We start from the raw sequence: 19,774 nt of genomic DNA on the forward strand, positions 1-19,774 counted from the left end.
AAGCAGTGGTATCAACGCAGAGTACTGACATCAAATTCCTTTCTTATGTGTTATCATTCACACGACGACATCCGCGCAGTAAAGTAGTTGTGCGAGACGCTCCGTCAAATTCGTTTTCTAAACGCGATCGCGACAAGTACCGGACAATAATTTGATAAGATGATTATCTACTTATCTTTTAAATACAATACATTATCACAATAAGAAATAATTATTTCTTCAAAAATAAAATTTAAAATTAAATATATTTTCGACGCTTTATCGTTTGACTTTTAACAGCATCTAAATATGATTCGGATTAAGATCGAGCAATTAAACAATCGATTCGCAAAATCGAGTAATTAATACAAGACTTCGCGATACATCAATCGTTTAATAAATATAATTAATCATAATTTAAAATATATTTTATATAAACTTTAATATATTCCGCGTATATATATATATATATATATATAATATAATTGTACATATAAAATATTTCGGCAACGACTTTTCAATAATATGATACTCGGTCTTGGCGGCGTAAACATTGGCGCGCTATTGTTTACGTATCATGATTTTGTTATTACTTATACAGCGACACTTGAAAAAGAACTATAGTGGGGTGGGACGCTCCGTCGACATCAAATTCCTTTCTTATGTGTTATCATTCACACGACGACATCCGCGCAGTAAAGTAGTTGTGCGAGACGCTCCGTCAAATTCGTTTTCTAAACGCGATCGCGACAAGTACCGGACAATAATTTGATAAGATGATTATCTACTTATCTTTTAAATACAATACATTATCACAATAAGAAATAATTATTTCTTCAAAAATAAAATTTAAAATTAAATATATTTTCGACGCTTTATCGTTTGACTTTTAACAGCATCTAAATATGATTCGGATTAAGATCGAGCAATTAAACAATCGATTCGCAAAATCGAGTAATTAATACAAGACTTCGCGATACATCAATCGTTTAATAAATATAATTAATCATAATTTAAAATATATTTTATATAAACTTTAATATATTCCGCGTATATATATATATATATATATATATATATATATATATATATATATATATATATAATATAATTGTACATATAAAATATTTCGGCAACGACTTTTCAATAATATGATACTCGGTCTTGGCGGCGTAAACATTGGCGCGCTATTGTTTACGTATCATGATTTTGTTATTACTTATACAGCGACACTTGAAAAAGAACTATAGTGGGGTGGGACGCTCCGTCGACATCAAATTCCTTTCTTATGTGTTATCATTCACACGACGACATCCGCGCAGTAAAGTAGTTGTGCGAGACGCTCCGTCAAATTCGTTTTCTAAACGCGATCGCGACAAGTACCGGACAATAATTTGATAAGATGATTATCTACTTATCTTTTAAATACAATACATTATCACAATAAGAAATAATTATTTCTTCAAAAATAAAATTTAAAATTAAATATATTTTCGACGCTTTATCGTTTGACTTTTAACAGCATCTAAATATGATTCGGATTAAGATCGAGCAATTAAACAATCGATTCGCAAAATCGAGTAATTAATACAAGACTTCGCGATACATCAATCGTTTAATAAATATAATTAATCATAATTTAAAATATATTTTATATAAACTTTAATATATTCCGCGTATATATATATATATATATATATATATATATATATATATATATATATAATATAATTGTACATATAAAATATTTCGGCAACGACTTTTCAATAATATGATACTCGGTCTTGGCGGCGTAAACATTGGCGCGCTATTGTTTACGTATCATGATTTTGTTATTACTTATACAGCGACACTTGAAAAAGAACTATAGTGGGGTGGGACGCTCCGTCGACATCAAATTCCTTTCTTATGTGTTATCATTCACACGACGACATCCGCGCAGTAAAGTAGTTGTGCGAGACGCTCCGTCAAATTCGTTTTCTAAACGCGATCGCGACAAGTACCGGACAATAATTTGATAAGATGATTATCTACTTATCTTTTAAATACAATACATTATCACAATAAGAAATAATTATTTCTTCAAAAATAAAATTTAAAATTAAATATATTTTCGACGCTTTATCGTTTGACTTTTAACAGCATCTAAATATGATTCGGATTAAGATCGAGCAATTAAACAATCGATTCGCAAAATCGAGTAATTAATACAAGACTTCGCGATACATCAATCGTTTAATAAATATAATTAATCATAATTTAAAATATATTTTATATAAACTTTAATATATTCCGCGTATATATATATATATATATATATATATATATATATATATATATATATAATATAATTGTACATATAAAATATTTCGGCAACGACTTTTCAATAATATGATACTCGGTCTTGGCGGCGTAAACATTGGCGCGCTATTGTTTACGTATCATGATTTTGTTATTACTTATACAGCGACACTTGAAAAAGAACTATAGTGGGGTGGGACGCTCCGTCGACATCAAATTCCTTTCTTATGTGTTATCATTCACACGACGACATCCGCGCAGTAAAGTAGTTGTGCGAGACGCTCCGTCAAATTCGTTTTCTAAACGCGATCGCGACAAGTACCGGACAATAATTTGATAAGATGATTATCTACTTATCTTTTAAATACAATACATTATCACAATAAGAAATAATTATTTCTTCAAAAATAAAATTTAAAATTAAATATATTTTCGACGCTTTATCGTTTGACTTTTAACAGCATCTAAATATGATTCGGATTAAGATCGAGCAATTAAACAATCGATTCGCAAAATCGAGTAATTAATACAAGACTTCGCGATACATCAATCGTTTAATAAATATAATTAATCATAATTTAAAATATATTTTATATAAACTTTAATATATTCCGCGTATATATATATATATATATATATATATATATATATATATATATAATATAATTGTACATATAAAATATTTCGGCAACGACTTTTCAATAATATGATACTCGGTCTTGGCGGCGTAAACATTGGCGCGCTATTGTTTACGTATCATGATTTTGTTATTACTTATACAGCGACACTTGAAAAAGAACTATAGTGGGGTGGGACGCTCTGTCGACATCAAATTCCTTTCTTATGTGTTATCATTCACACGACGACATCCGCGCAGTAAAGTAGTTGTGCGAGACGCTCCGTCAAATTCGTTTTCTAAACGCGATCGCGACAAGTACCGGACAATAATTTGATAAGATGATTATCTACTTATCTTTTAAATACAATACATTACTACAATAAGAAATAATTATTTCTTCAAAAATAAAATTTAAAATTAAATATATTTTCGACGCTTTATCGTTTGACTTTTAACAGCATCTAAATATGATTCGGATTAAGATCGAGCAATTAAACAATCGATTCGTAAAATCGAGTAATTAATACAAGACTTCGCGATACATCAATCGTTTAATAAATATAATTATTCATAATTTAAAATATATTTTATAAACTTTAATATTCCCCGCATATATATATATATATAATGAGATACAATTACGCAAAGTTGTACTAATATAATTTTTTTTTTAAATCGGTGTAATGGAAAGAACGCTTGACAACGCGCCAACATTAAATTCTGCGTTAAATTAGTCAAGTCTCTAACAGAACCGTTACAAATGATTCAGCAAACCTAGTTTTCTGAAGCAAGCCCTTTTAAAATGTGATTTACATTTTGTTTATGTCATCTATATCTCTGAAACGGTACTCTTATGCATAGCTGACTCTTCGTAGGCTTGTTGAATCATTTGTAACATTTCTGTTAGAGACTTCTCTAATTTAGCACAGAATTTAATGTTGGTGTATTGTCGAGCGTTCCTTCCATTACACCGATTTTTAAACAAATTTTTAACACTACTTTGCATAACTGTATCTCATTAATTATTGAATCAAATAATTTAAAACTGGCACCACGTGTTGAGTATTGAGTTGTAAATAACCCTCTAAAATGGCAGCACAAACGGATCAAACGGAAATGCAAAGCGAGTCTCAAAACTTAATTATACATTGCTCGTTCTTTTTTCGTTTCTTTAATAATGTACGAGATCCAATCTAAATTATCGTATAATATTATACATGTATTGCTTGTTTTTCAAAACATATCTATATCGCATCTCTTTTAATCGAGGAAAAAAAGGAGTATCTGCGATATAGTTAATCTCTCAATTATAAAATATATTTTTCCTCTCTCTTAAATTATATATTATATTAGAAAATTATATATTGTATAAAATAACCCTCCATGGGTACACCTTGACGTGGTGGAGTGGCTTCAGTACCTGGACGGTATGCCTTAAGGTCCTAAGGGTCCTCAAGGTTTACTGTGAAGGGGAAACCAAGTACCCAGCGTCGTCGTTGCTGTCATCGTGCCGCGGACGGCCCGCCGTATCGTTGGTGCTGTCATCGTGCCGCGGATGGCTTGTCGCGTCGTCGGCACCGTCATCGTGTCGCGGACGGCTTTCGCGTCTTTCGCGTCGCGTGTCCCTACAGCATTGCCACGAGTCGCACAATGACTCATATGTGGCACGCGCATTTGTGCGTTGAACGCACATTAGTGCGTCGTCGTTGCCGTCATCGTGCCGTACGAGCAACGATGCGTCGCGTTGTCGCGGTATCGCGTTTTCGCGTCGTCGCGTCTTCGCGTTGGACTTTTATCTCGTTTTCACGATTGTTACCGAGAATCATACTTTGTCGCCGACTAAATGGGATGTCTCTCAGCGTTGCAATTATTAATATATTAATACCTATTAATATAATTAATTTTATATTAATATCAGTTAATATTAATACTATGTTAATATTATATATTATATAAATATTTATGTATTAATAAATTTAATATATTAATGTAGGCGCAACGTTAAAACGCCTCAGTATCGCGGCTGAGGTGAATGCCGGCCGCGTAGCAACGTATGTTCGTGCATAGTATAGATGCATGTTCGCGCGGTTAATCTTGAACTTCGGTTCGAGAATCGGCTGTTGAGGGCACGTTCTGCTCCGACGAACGGTTCGGCCCGAATCGGTTAGAGTTCGGTCGATCGCTTTGGAATCGTCGTTAATGGGTCCCTTCTCTTGTACCGTCTAACAGCACATTGTAGAAATACTAAAATGTTTGGCATCTGAGGAGTCGGCTGTTCTAATTAGGTTCGATTTTCGCTCGCTAGAGAAGTTGATCTCCCGCTTTCGAAATGCTAGATTGTTAGCACGTAGAAGGTGGGTATCTTCATTCTCGACCCGTCTACCAGCCTTACGATAAACCCGGCTCAGTCTGTATGATAGAGACTTGGTGGTTCGTATGAAATCGTTCCTAACGATGTTCTAGTCGGCCCTCGATGGGAGCAGGCGCGGGTCAAGAGTCGAGCGAACCCCATTCGCGATTCTTCCATCGATCGATTTCGTCTTCTTCCGCTTCCGCTTAACCTTTGCTCGAAGTAATCGGTGAATTCCCGACTTGTCGACTCGAAGTGTGATTCTCACGTGAAGCGAGGTTCGATCGTGCCGAAATTCGAAAGTGCGGGAGTGTCGTTCAAAGTATCGCGCGTACAAGTGCGGAAGTAATCTTTTAATAAAAGTGCGAGAGTACCGTTTAAGTATCGCGCGTGTGAATCAACCTGAGTGGAGGAGGAGGCCTAGGAGAGGCATCAGGCACCAGTGGAACAACCCTGTGGTAAGTAATTTGTTATTTGTATATTAATTATTTATTAATTGCGTACAATTTACGTACAATTTAATTTAAACAATTAATCGCGTAATTTGGCTTTTTATTTATATGATTTAGACAAAAGAGAATCAGAGAAAAAGATTTTTATATGAAAGCTATAATCTTGTAAAAGTTTCTATTATTAGATTATAGCTTTTTTATATAGAATTATTAGAATTATTAGTGGTGTTTTTTTTTCAAAATTTATAAAATTTTATTAATTTGCATATTAATATATGCATTGAATACAAAATTCAATGCGTATATAATAAATTTTTTTTAAATATTAATTATTTTGAGCGCTGCTATAATTTCGATCTTCTATTTGCATGTTACAGAACAACGTAGCGACCCTGACATTCTGAGAGGAGGAGGAGGCCTAGGAGAGGCATCCTGCACCAGCGGAACAACCCTAGGGTGAGTATTATTTATTATTTGTATATCAGTTGTTAAAAATCACGTACGCGCATTAATTCGGTCTTTTTATTTGAATTAAACAAGAGAAAATTAAAAAGAAAAACTTTTATATAAATCCTATAAAAATTTCTATAGAAAGAAAGTCTTTTTATAATTTATAAAATGGTTCTATATTTATATAGAACTTCTTAGTATTGTACGCATCGGATATAAAATATTCCGCATGAAATATTAATTTTATTTTAGACGCTGTTATAATTTGGACTTATTTGTATGTTACAGACAACGCAGCCTCAAGTCCAACAATTCCGCTGTTGCGCATCAGTGCCGGTGAGTGATAAAACTGACTTTATTTTATTTTGAGGTAACAGATTCGTAGATTTGTAGATTGTAGATGAAAATTGTAGTTTGTAGATAGATCCGTTGCCTCAAAATGGATGGGCTAGAATAGATTAAATAAAATAACTTTCAATAGATTTTTCCATTGAAATATATTACAGTTATATATTACAATTTAATATACTATAATTTAAGGTAGAAATAAAAATAAAAATTTACAAAAAATATAAAATATTTGTTTCAATTGATAAATTTTATTTGTTTAATGAAGAAGTCGCTACTCATTTTTTTAATTGTATAAAATAAAAAAAACTTATTTTCATATTACGCCGATTTTATCCTAATTTTTCATAGCCCATTCATCTATATATTATCATATCAATTAGTTTTGCTTTAATTGATGTAAAGCCAAATTACTGATATATTAAAGTATATAAAATAGAAATATTTTATTAACTCTATTTTAATATAAATTATATATTATTAAAAATAATATTATATTATTATATAAGAATTCAATCAATATTAATTTTGATATTATTATAAGTATTCAATCGTCAATTAATTTTGATATTATTATAAGAATTTCAATCAATTAATTTTAATATTATTATAAGAATTCAATCAATTAATTATGATTAATAATTTGGCATTATATTAATTAAAGTAAAATTATATTAAAACGATGCATGACAAACGGTCGTAATATTTCACGACATAAATGAGCGTAAAATTACGCTCATACACCGGCGATAATAATCAGCTGGCATCGGAAGGAATTTTCCTCCTTCCTGTTTCACTCTTTGATAGTGGTCGAAGTTACATCTCTGATTAGATGTAGCCAGAATAAATATGGCCAGGATAAACGAAAGGTAGGTCTAACTGGTCCAACGGAAGCAATATGCGGGTCATTCTATTAGAGTACGCGAGTAGGACATGCGAATAGGACATGCGAGTAGGACACGCGAGTAGGACATGGGAGTGGGGCATGCAGTTAGGACAAATTTTTTCCCCCAATTTCGATAATCGCGAAAGTGGGCGTTAGGAACCAACTAAAATAAAAAAAATTAAAATTATAAATCAATAATTTTTCTACAATTCAAATTAAAAATTAAAATGTAAAAAAATTAAAATTAATTATAACAAATTTTAAAAATATATACATAATATGATACATATTTTTTTAATAAATCAAAAATTGCATTTATATTCATTATGTAAATAAAAAACTGACATTTGTTATGTAACAAAATTTAATAAATATATGGCACATTTTATTTTATTAGAGATTAAAATTTGTACATGTATTATATTGGTATGTCAATTTATGTAATATTGAACTTTTGGATGTAAATGCTGTATCAAATTATGTGCATTATCGTGTGGATATATCGGATTTATCTTTTTGATACTGATAGCATCATTAATTGTAAATTGTACTCTAATTACAATTGTAAATTAATTAATTGTAATTATAATTGTATTATAATTTAATTTATATATAATTATATATTGTAATATATTGTATTATAATTATAATTCTATTAATAATACTATAATTTATATATAAAATTTTCTTTTTTTTGTAAATTACACGAAAATTTACCAAAAGAACATGTATAATGGCAATATAAAAGAAATTCTAAATTAATATATTTGTTAAATATTAAGTTCATCAAAACCTGCTCGTACTTTGTTTGGCCGATGCCCTGATTATAGTGTTATAGAGCAACAGATATATTATATAATTCTTACCGAAAATAATGAAATATGTTACGTGGAAGAAGATATGAATATCATTAAACGCATCTTTACTTTCAAATTATATTTGTTTATTCTATGAGCTTACCTGTTTCTACACAATGTAAAATAACGTTTTTTAGTTTGGTTTATCTTGTTTTTTTTTTAATTAAACTTTTATTTTAGTTATATTCTTTTTGTATATTATATTATTTCATTTTATATTTCATTTATATTAGTTATTATCAATCTATTTTTTATTTGTGTTTTTTATTTTAGGCGCTATAACTAATGATGAAATAGGTCGCTATTTCCGTACATTCAAAAACACTTATTACATACCAAATAAAAAGCTAGCAGGATGCCGCTATAATTGCCAGAATATTTCAAAATTAATAGCATAAATTACGTTATACAAAATATTTAGACTGTATACAATTTTTATTAAATATTACGTTGTAAAATAAAAATAAATCTAGATAAACATGTCTTCTTCAACATTCATATGAATTTCATATTTATCTTCTTGAGATTTCAAAATAATAAAATAATAAAATAAAAAGAAAGACATAGTATTAAAAAAAATAACATAAATCGAAAAAAAAATAAAAAGAGAAAGAAAGAAATTCTGATTTACTTTGTTTTAATATAATCATTTTTTGATAAAAAAGATTACAATAGTGCAAAATATTAATTGAATATATATTCTCTATAGGACACAGCTTAACAATAGAAATCGAATATTACAATATTAAAATGAACAAATACACGAGGAAAAGTGCATGATGCGCGCGTTCTTAGTTTCCAGATATGGTTGTATCCTATTATTTAAAAAAAAATTTTGATAGAATATTCTCGAGAGATGTAAAAGTTTAAAATTTTTAGAGCATATTTTCGAAACATAAAAGTTTTAAATCATATAAATATTGAAAAATCGATGTGTTTTGAACTCTTCCAAATATAACTTTTTTCTAAATATGCATTTCATTACGCCATAGACATATGTAACAAACAAGAAATAGTTATGTATTTGTATTTTTCTAAAAGAATTCTCTTTTTTTTCGGAAACAATAAAAGTTCTTTAAGATTCAAAAAATTTCTCACAAGTATGCATTATCTGAAAGACTCTTTTCAAATTTCAAAGAAAAATTTCTTTTATACGTATAATCACGTCAACTATAATATAGCGAGAGAAACTTTCGCCAGAAAGAAGAATGAAAGCAGTTGCTAGATCTTTTTTCATAAATCATTTATTTAATAAGTGTGGAAAAAGTCTTATATAATATACAGTGTTATTTTATCGAAACCAAAAGTATAATAGTGAAATTAAAAAATTGCACGCTAATTAATAAAAACTTATGCTATAAAAATTGATTTATTATTATTTCTTACATATTAAAAAGATTCTATATTTAAATTGCAAAGTCATTTAAAATAATGGAATATATTGTATTTACGTATATATAAAAGTTTTAATTAAAAACATTTAGCGCTACAAAACATATACTAATCAAATTAATGTACTCGTTACATTTTTAATTTAATAGAGCCAAGTTTTTATAGCATTCCAATAATATCTTAAAAGGGAAATAGGAAATAATAAACCACAAAGACATTAGATTGAATTGAACAATGTCCATTATATTATATATTTTATTCCCACATACACACGGCACGTTGTGAACCTTTTCTTAAATATTAATAATATTATCATAATAATAATAATAATAATAATCGTCATCATCATCATCATCTTCATCATCATTATCCTCGTCATCGTCGCAATGATAATAATTTTAATAATCATAAGTAAACAATAATAAACATAATAATGTAAATTCATGAGTTATATTTATATTTATGTATATATATATATATATATATATATATATATATATATATATATATATAAAATAAATCATATCGCAATAATCATCGCATATCATATAATATATATTTATATGTACAGAAGGGTATAATATTGTTATTCTTTATCAGTTTAATATTTATAATCGCAATATTATATTTATTTTTGTTTGTATACATACACAATTAATTAGATTATCGGCCCTCGCTCGTACCTCATGGCGGATAATTTCTCACTTTCTATCTTTTGTTCCTATCTCTTGCGCTTTTCCCATTTAAATATCCCGGGACCGAGTATTCCCCCATAATCGCTCGAGTATCGCGCAATCGACCGATCTCTCTCGGTATCTCTTTCCCTATTTGAGAAAAGTATCGTCGACGCGTGCGATGAAATTTTTTTAATCGAGCCAATCGATCGATTCGCTTCCTCGAACGCAATCTCGGCGATCCGCGATTGTTTTGTGTTTATCTTACAAAACATCCATTATAGTCTGGCCGCTTTTGAACAGAGAATCGATCTTTCCTTCGTTTGACTTTCGCTTCAAATCTTGCTCGAGTGATTGAACAGGTGTATCTATTTCTCGCAACAATCGCGATCGCGATTTAACATTCGCGAAAAAAGAATCGCTCGATTCTCCCCCCAGCAGCGGGCCTTTCATAAATATTCTGTACAATGTTATAATTATTATAAATCATCAATATATCTTATATAGTCTTATCATTATGTCATTATTATCGGTAGTGTAAAATTGAAACTTTTACGTACTTACGTAGATTAAATTAGTGTCTGCTCGCTTGCTCGCTAGCAGGCCGCCTATTGTTATGTGTGTGTGTATATATATATCATTTTTTGTTCTTTTTCTTTTAAGTCGATACATAATCGTATAATTTAGTATGTCACTATATGTACTGTAATCGTTTACGATTAGTAAGAATATGTAAAATTGGTATTTCATCTTATCCCTTGGCTTGCTCGTTTATAATTCAATAAATCTCGTTTAAGCATCCACATAATCATTTAATATACATGGAATTAAAAGGGGCTTAGTTATTGCTTGTTATATTGCAAGTTTCCTCATTGCAAGCTATATGCATGCCGTCGAGCTTTTTCACCATTGCTCCTTTTTACCGCTATTGCGATCCTTTCGCTGCGAATCACAGAAAGTATGCCCGAAAGTTTGGTTTTCCTCTCGTTCGCTACATGTCCGATATGAATAATAAGATGTTATTAAACCTAACGTACAATATTTGTCGAATTATTATAATTTGTAGCCGTAGAAACAAATCGGAACTTTTATTAAATGTCTAGAATCGACGATGGTATTCTTAATTCATCAATTGGCGTCGTGTGTGTGTATGTGTATGTATGTATGCAATAAAATAATAGCACTATAAAAATTTATAAATCGTTCAGTTTTTAATAACAATATAATACGAACAAATTGCTTGTACAATTATGTGAATCATTCTGTATATATAATCTTCTAAAAAATATAAAATATACAGATTTATAACACGTTACACATGAATGTATCAAATGATGTATTTGTGAGTATGCAATTTCTGAAATAATATATTTACACATAATTTCAAAAACATTAGAAATCTGAAGAAAGGCTATATATTTTACAGCACCGTAATGTTTGTAATTCCTCGTAAATAATAATTTTATTGATATTTATTAATTTTATAATAAATAATATTTATTTATTGCACAGAAAAGTAAAATAAAAATTTTGAACAATTTATAATATTAAACTAAGCCGTGTTATATATGTCACAGATCTATTTGATATGTAAATTTTAATACATATAAAAAATCAACTTTTCTTACCTTGTGATTTTATAATCAAAATAATAATATTATATATATATATATATATATATATATATATATATATATATATATATATAAATCTATAATTTCCAAATATATTAATAATTAAGAAATTAAAAATAGATGTTAGAAGCCAGCAAAGAAATTTATTAAGGATTAATCGTACAATAAATGCGAACGTTTCGGTCTTTTTTTTTTTTACCATCTTCAGCGTAAAAATTTTGTGCTAAAAATTACACAATGCACTGGCTCCTAATGTCTATTTTTACTTTCTTAATTATTAATGTTTCGGAGTCTTTCGTCAATTTTTGTTTCATATATATATATATATATATATATTATTATTAAATGATAATACAATAAATTATGAATAAACAAATAAATAGAAATGCAAACGCAAAACATTCATATTTTTTGAACTTTAGCCCAGCTGCGTACGAGGGACAAAAAGATGCTGCGTAAATGCTGCATTAATCTGACGCATGTATAAGGAAGATATAATATCCAGATGATAATAAAACAATGTAGTACATATACGTGTGTGCATTGTTTCGTTATCTTCTAGATACCGTTTAAAATTTTTATTTATTACGCAGTAAATTGACGCAATATACATACATTTTTCTATGGCTCGTATACAGTCGGCGTAAACGGATACTAAAATATAACACGGCTATTAAAATATTGCAAAATATACGAAAGATTGTTCTAGCGACATAATCTTATGTTATATTAATTTGTGTAATGCGCTTTAACCAGAATCTGAATTATATGAGAGAGCGTACATTCCAAATTATTAAACGACCGTTCTGAATAGCATCAATTGAATTACAGTCTTGCGGCAGACGATTTGATATCTTATGTCTTATGTAATAAATATATGTATAAATATTATATAAAACAGAAACTATACCAAAAAGATACGATATTCGTTGATCAAAAAACCAACTAATTGAAGAACTGATAATACTTTGCAATTATAATACCGTGTTTGTCAAATAATGAATCTTTTGAAAAAAATGGATCAGCAGATTCAATAACTATATAATTCTACGAGCGCTAATTGATCGGAAGTAACATCTCAAAAGATTCACTTTTTGTCAAATCGTTCCGTTTCTGTAATTATTACCGCTGCGCACGTATCGATAAAAATTAATGAGAATCACATAACGTATGAATAACTATAGTAATGACAATTTCGATGAAGTCCTATGACATTGATTAGTTCGACGGTTAGCAAATCCTTACTGAAGTTCGTACTTTTGCACGCAGGAAGAATATTAACAGTTGTCAGTTACGTGTGACGGCACATATGAACATACGCCAAGTGTAATTACATCATATACTTAGAATATAGCATGATGCCTTGTGAGTGTATATATAACTTATATACATATTTTGTATATGGGGTTATATTCATATCATATTCGTACGCGTATCCCCCAAAATGGATCGTCGTCGTTCGTCATTTCAATAATATATCGAACGTACCCACTATTTAGCAAGCCTCTATTAACATAAGTAACTTAGGAAAACGACGACTGTTCCTCAGACCACGTGTCGAAAATCTGGATGAGGAAGCTTAACTCATTCATCGCCGATTCTTATTTGTACGAACAACACACCGGTAGCCTGATTATTCAGAACTTGCGAGAGCGTAGACAACAGTGCACTATAATCGGCAATGAACGAGTTAGTGCGAGCGCAATTAAATTGTAACGAAAAAGAGCGTAGACACACATAACACAGAACTCAAACAGAAAAGATTATCAATTTCTTATGAGAAAAATCATCAAACTTCAAATAAGATTCTCGTCCTACTTGGCTCCGTGATTCAGGCTTAAGACTAGATATACGCGAACAGTCAATTACCTAACTTGAAATTCTTTCAATATTTCGGGTTCAACCGATGGTGCTTCTTTTTTTCTGTTCAAAGTAGTTTTTATTAATTTACATGTGTTCGGTAAATGAGGAGGGAGTTTATGCTTACAGTGATTTATGTAAAACTTTTATTCTTTAGAATTAAATCTGACTTTAAAACATAGTTTTTACTCTTCTGAAGTCTTTCGTTCTATCTGTCATACTTATAGCACAATTTTTGATAACAAAATTTTCTATCGCGCGAATATATAATTAAAAGTGACTTTATATGATCATCAATCTCTGACAATATTCAATTTTTAATAATTAATCTGCATATTCTCTGAAGTTGCAATACTATAATTTTCTATATATAATAAATATAATATAATATTAAAAATTATTCTAAACCCATTTAAGCCACCAATTAACGCACCCTCGTTTAATATTCCAAAAATAATTTTTTTACAATAAAAAGTTTTTATATAGTTTATAGTTTGTTATCCACGAAAGTAGGAAATTCTTAAATAAACTCGTAACCCTTTTTTGGATCTAATATACATGTCTCTCTGAAAGCGAAGCACGTCATTTCGGGAACCACTGTTGCTACTGCATGAAATATTTATGTATTTCATAATTGCTTATCTATCTATAAGCTCCGAGGTATTTTTTTCGATATTTTCGGAGCTATTCACATCGTCGGAAAAGCCAGGATCGCATTTTTTTTTTCCAAATTATCCCGACAAGCGGCTCTCACGAAACGGTTCGAGGAAACCAAAATCAAACGCGTAATTTCGTTTCGCGCAGCAAAGACACGCTAAACCAACCACTCTAAAAAACGTATTTTAGAGGAGGAATAGAGGGTGCGTAAAAAGTGATCGAGGGATCGATGTCGACAATTCTTTGAGAAGAAGTGCAATCTGATTTCTCACTGTGTGCTACGTTTGTGTGAATGTGTTGCTGGATGTGTGTAAACGTACGCGCGTGTCAGCGAATTTATTGGTATACGTGTTTATCTACCGCATAGCAAATGCGTGTGTATCTATTACAATATATCCTGATCGCAGATTTTTTACGGAACTGCGTCGTGTAAGAATCTCCAACGAGAAAAGAGTTCTATCAGATCGGAATAATCTTAAATGTTGACAGTGTGAAATCGCGTTTGAGTGCGCGAGGAGGATCGTGTGTGTACTTTTTAAGCGTTAATTATAATATAATTGTCCATTGTTAAAAGCCGTGGTTGATTTTGAATATTTGAGCTTGAACAAGTGTAGCAATTTGCATTCAACGGTGAATCCGTTGCGTGGGCAATTATTGCCGCGCGATTAGGCAGAAACGCGAAAAAGTTTCGCGTAAACTTCATAATGGATTGTATACGCGCTCGCGTATAATGCGCTGTAATACTTTATTTCACCCGCCATATAGGCAATAACAACAATTAATCTGCTATTGCGCTTCGTTTAAATTATTACTCAATATTGCTTTTTTCCATATGACGTAATGTGTGTTTCAACGATACTCGTTCGTTTCTCTTCATTCTTTTCACTTGGCAGCGCCTTAAATAACGTGATTCTCAATACGAGAAACGAGGGGGAAAAAGAAATCGCTTAACTTCGATCGAAGGACCGTTATAAAGCCAAAATTCAGTATGAATCTTTTTTAATTACATTCATTCATTTGCTGATACCCGAATACCACGAAGGAAACAATAATTGATCATAATTGTTAAGTTAATAGTGCTTTGATTTCATCTATAGAATATTTTCTTATGTCACATATGTGTCTTACAATATTTCACGATTAAATTTATATTCAAGTTCCTTGATGATACCCTGATATCATCTCTCACATGTATTTATACATATTACATTTTCTTCTTTTTCCTCTTCTCGTTTGTACCCGGACGTTAGATAATTCTTACTGATTCGCAATGAGAATTTATGTCGCGATGCAAACTGGATCATTGCGATTGTGTACGTACGTGTTTGTGCATTTGTGTCTGTATGTGTCTGCGAATGAATGTGTGATGTTAGCGTCTCTCGTACAATCTTCGGTCACGTGCTCCAAAATTTTTCGGTTTACCGCTCATTTACGTAGTAATGAATTACTTAACAAATTAATTAATATCCGCTCCGCACAATTTTGTCCCTCTTTTTCTTTCAAATTTCCTCCTTATTGCGTATATATATATATATGTATATCGGTCATATCGTAATTATTATCTTATTATTTATACGTATATATATATATATCATGTGCAGTCGCACGAGGGGCGGCTGAATACGACGAGCGATCGATGTCGTATTATTTTATCTTATCTACTTCTCATATCCACATAATTAACTCCTTTTTCATCTAAATAGGTCTTGTAAAAAAAGCTCTTGAGGATCGCGAATAGGCTCACAGAGTTTAGCCTACTCTAGCCGCGCCTCGCGCATAACCCTCCTCACCCCGTTGCCTTCCTTCCCTCCCCCCCCCCTCCCCGACTAATTATATCGCAATCGGTGGTGATTCAAAAATCTCAGTACAATAGTATATTAGTTTTAAAACATCAATAACTATATATACAAATGCATAAAACAATGTTTCAATATATCTGTTCTTGTCTCCATAATCCTCATATCTTTTTTCGCCTTTTATATATATATATATATATATATATATATATATATATATATATATATATATATATATGTATATATGTATATATGTATATTTATATTCATATCTATATATTTATATTTTTATACTAGATATAGATATATATATGTAATATATTTCAATATTAATATATTTTTCATATTTATATATAAATATAAACGCATGGACTATATATATATATACTCACATATATTTTGCTTGTTCTTGTTTCTTACAGACTCATTTCTCTTTCTCTTTTTTTCTTCTGCCTCTCTCTATCTTTCTTTATTTTTTTTCTTCTCCTATTATTCGCTTTTATTTTTTATATATTTTTCCCTCACTCTTCCTCATTCGTTCACTTTCTCTCTCTCTCTCTCTCTCTCTCTCTCTCTCTCTCTCTCACTTTTTTCACTCTTACTCATTTGTCAACTTATTTGCATATTACGATCGCGTCTTTTTCTAATTAATAATTGATCGTAGATTTTTTCGAATATATATACATTTATATATATATTCTTTCTCTCTTCTTCTCAGGAAAGGTTGCCGGAAGAACTCCAATTATCTCAGAGCCATTATGTTTTTGGTGAGAGCTCTTTTACATTTTGATATATTAATCTCATAAAATATTATGTGAATTGTGATTCAAAGGAGTAAACCGATGTAAAGCGAGAAAGTTGTGAAATGAAAAAGAATTCAAATAAACTATTGTTCAAAGAAACTAGAATACTATGAAGAAAGTAATAAATAGATAGTTTTTAATAGTGGTATTATATAAAAGGATCTAAAAGAGTAGACACACTGCGTGTGTTTCGTAATAAATGATTGCTTTTTCACAAATGGTGGTATACATCGTGTATGGAAGAAGAGATTTAATATATATAATATAATAAAATATAATATAATATTTAATAAGAATATTTAATTTTCTTCGTAGTACTCTGTTTTCATTAAACAGTTTTTTTTCGATAAAATGTTCAATCAGAAAATGCATATTTTTTCTGAAACTGCTAACACTACATTTTTTTGGGAGAATATTTTCTCTTGAATTTGATTGGCAGTAGTAAATAATTCGATAATCCTGTTTACAAAGTTAATTTCAAAAAACAAATCCATAAAATTTTAATTAAAAAAAATATAAATAATATATATATATTATTTTATATATTAATAAAATAAATTAATTTATATTTATATAGTTTATATATATAATAATATTTATATATAATTATATATATATATATATATATATATATATATATATATATAAACTATATATGTATGAATAAAATGTAAAATCGTGAAAGATCCCCCCCCCCCCCCTCTCTCTCTCTCTCTCTTTCTCTTCTAGTCATCATATCAATAGAGTATCAAAACATAAATAAAGTTATTAATTTTTTACCTAAATGCAAAAATACGAATAAACTTTATTTTAATTTTTCTATCTGCGATTTTTCATGTGAAATAAGTATTATAGTTCGTGATATTATACGTAATAGTAAATTAAACAATAATGATTTATGAACGAGCTTTATTTTTTATATTTAGGTTTTATAAAATAATATACAATATATGTGTATACATACACACACATTTTGCAAAGTTATGTATGTATATATTATTAAGAAAGTATATGGTAATACAATAGATTATAAAATTAGACTTAGCGCGCACGCGTTAAAATATTTACTTTGGCGTTTCTTTTATCTGAGATTGTAATTTTATAATTGAGTTTTTCGAATGACTTGAGCGAATCCATAATAAAATACTGAACCTCTTGAGTTGTTGCATTGTTAACTTTTTAAACTAGATCATCGAATTGATAATTTATTGTTTGATCTCTATTCATCATAGTTTACATCGCATTTCTGAATTATTCGGTATTTTTGCGGAGAGAAAAGCGTTATAAAAAATTTAACAAAAGAACATAATAAAATTTGTACAATTTTTTGCAAGAAGATTTGAATAAAAAATAAGACATAGTACAACTCTTTTTTTCAAAATTCGTTCTGAACATTAAACTATTGTCTCTTATAGATAAATGGACATAAACAATTCCGGAATTCTCTCGGCTTTCTCTTTCTAATCGCGGAAAATTACGATTTGTATGCTTAATTGCGATCTTTCTCTCTGTTTTGCTTTTGTGTGTTTCTTTTTTTCTTTTTCCCTACTTTTTTAAATATTTTTTTTATCTTCTTATCTGGCGCGTCTTTTCTTAAGACTATATACGACGAATATCGCGTTTACGCTCTACATTCTGTTAAGCTGGTGTTATGTCCTTGTTTATATGTATGTGTATGCGAATGCACACCCATGTAATTTTATATTTTTATTTGTTACTGTTCGCGTAAAGTATGTCGCTTCGGCCGATACGGTTGTATCATATTCTTACAATTCATTTCCGTTAATCAAATTTAAAAAAAGATAAAACAAAAATTAAATGTAAATTCAAATATATGACGAATAAAAAAACGCACTGCGAAAATTCCAGTTTCGTGGCTTTTATTCATTAATATATCTTTAACATTATCGCGCAATGAAACGGAATTACTAATTAAAACGTAAAGAACGAGAAAACGAGAACGCCGGAATACAACTTTTTAATTTTAAAGCGGGGATATTTTGTGACTGCAAGATTGCAGATAACATTTTATATATAATAAAAAGATTCTGCTATAAATGTATAAATTAATTAATTAAAATTAATAATTTTTATCATTAATTATATAAATATTACTCAGAAATATGTAATAATCGATATATACTAATTATTACTCATAATTAAGTAGATAGAAGAAACCAGAATATATATTAATAAACAAAATAGATTTAACGATTGTTATATTATAATAAATTTAACATAATTTCGGTATCATTTATTTATATATTAATTTAATTTTAATGTATTAAGCTAATAAAAAGCCGATTAAACTTTATGAAGAGGATATTGTGAACACAGCATTCTTTTCTCTATTGTATATATATTCAATTGCAAGTTTATTAGCCACATGCTTTCGTTTTTATCGGTTTTCAAGTCAGAATGATATTGTAGTCACAAATTATCTCTACCTTATAGTGTACTTAATCACATTTATATTTAGCCAAATTATTTTTTTCCCGCAATTTTAATCTTCTATTTTTATAAATAAAAAAAAAAAAATATTTCGAAACTATTTTGATATCTGATTCATCATTTCCAATGCACTTAAAATATATGTTAACTTTTGTTTATCATACACACGCAATATCAATTTTTATCAAATAATAGCTATAAAAAAAAAAAAACTTTTTGATTAAAAAAAAGCAATGTTAATCATTTTTTTTATATCTTATGCAAT

The sequence above is a fragment of the Polyergus mexicanus genome, unplaced genomic scaffold (assembly GCF_030449975.1).
Source record: "Polyergus mexicanus isolate NDT 795.1 unplaced genomic scaffold, iyPolMexi1.0 SCAF_26, whole genome shotgun sequence".
In the NCBI taxonomy this organism is placed as follows: Eukaryota; Metazoa; Arthropoda; class Insecta; order Hymenoptera; family Formicidae; genus Polyergus; species Polyergus mexicanus.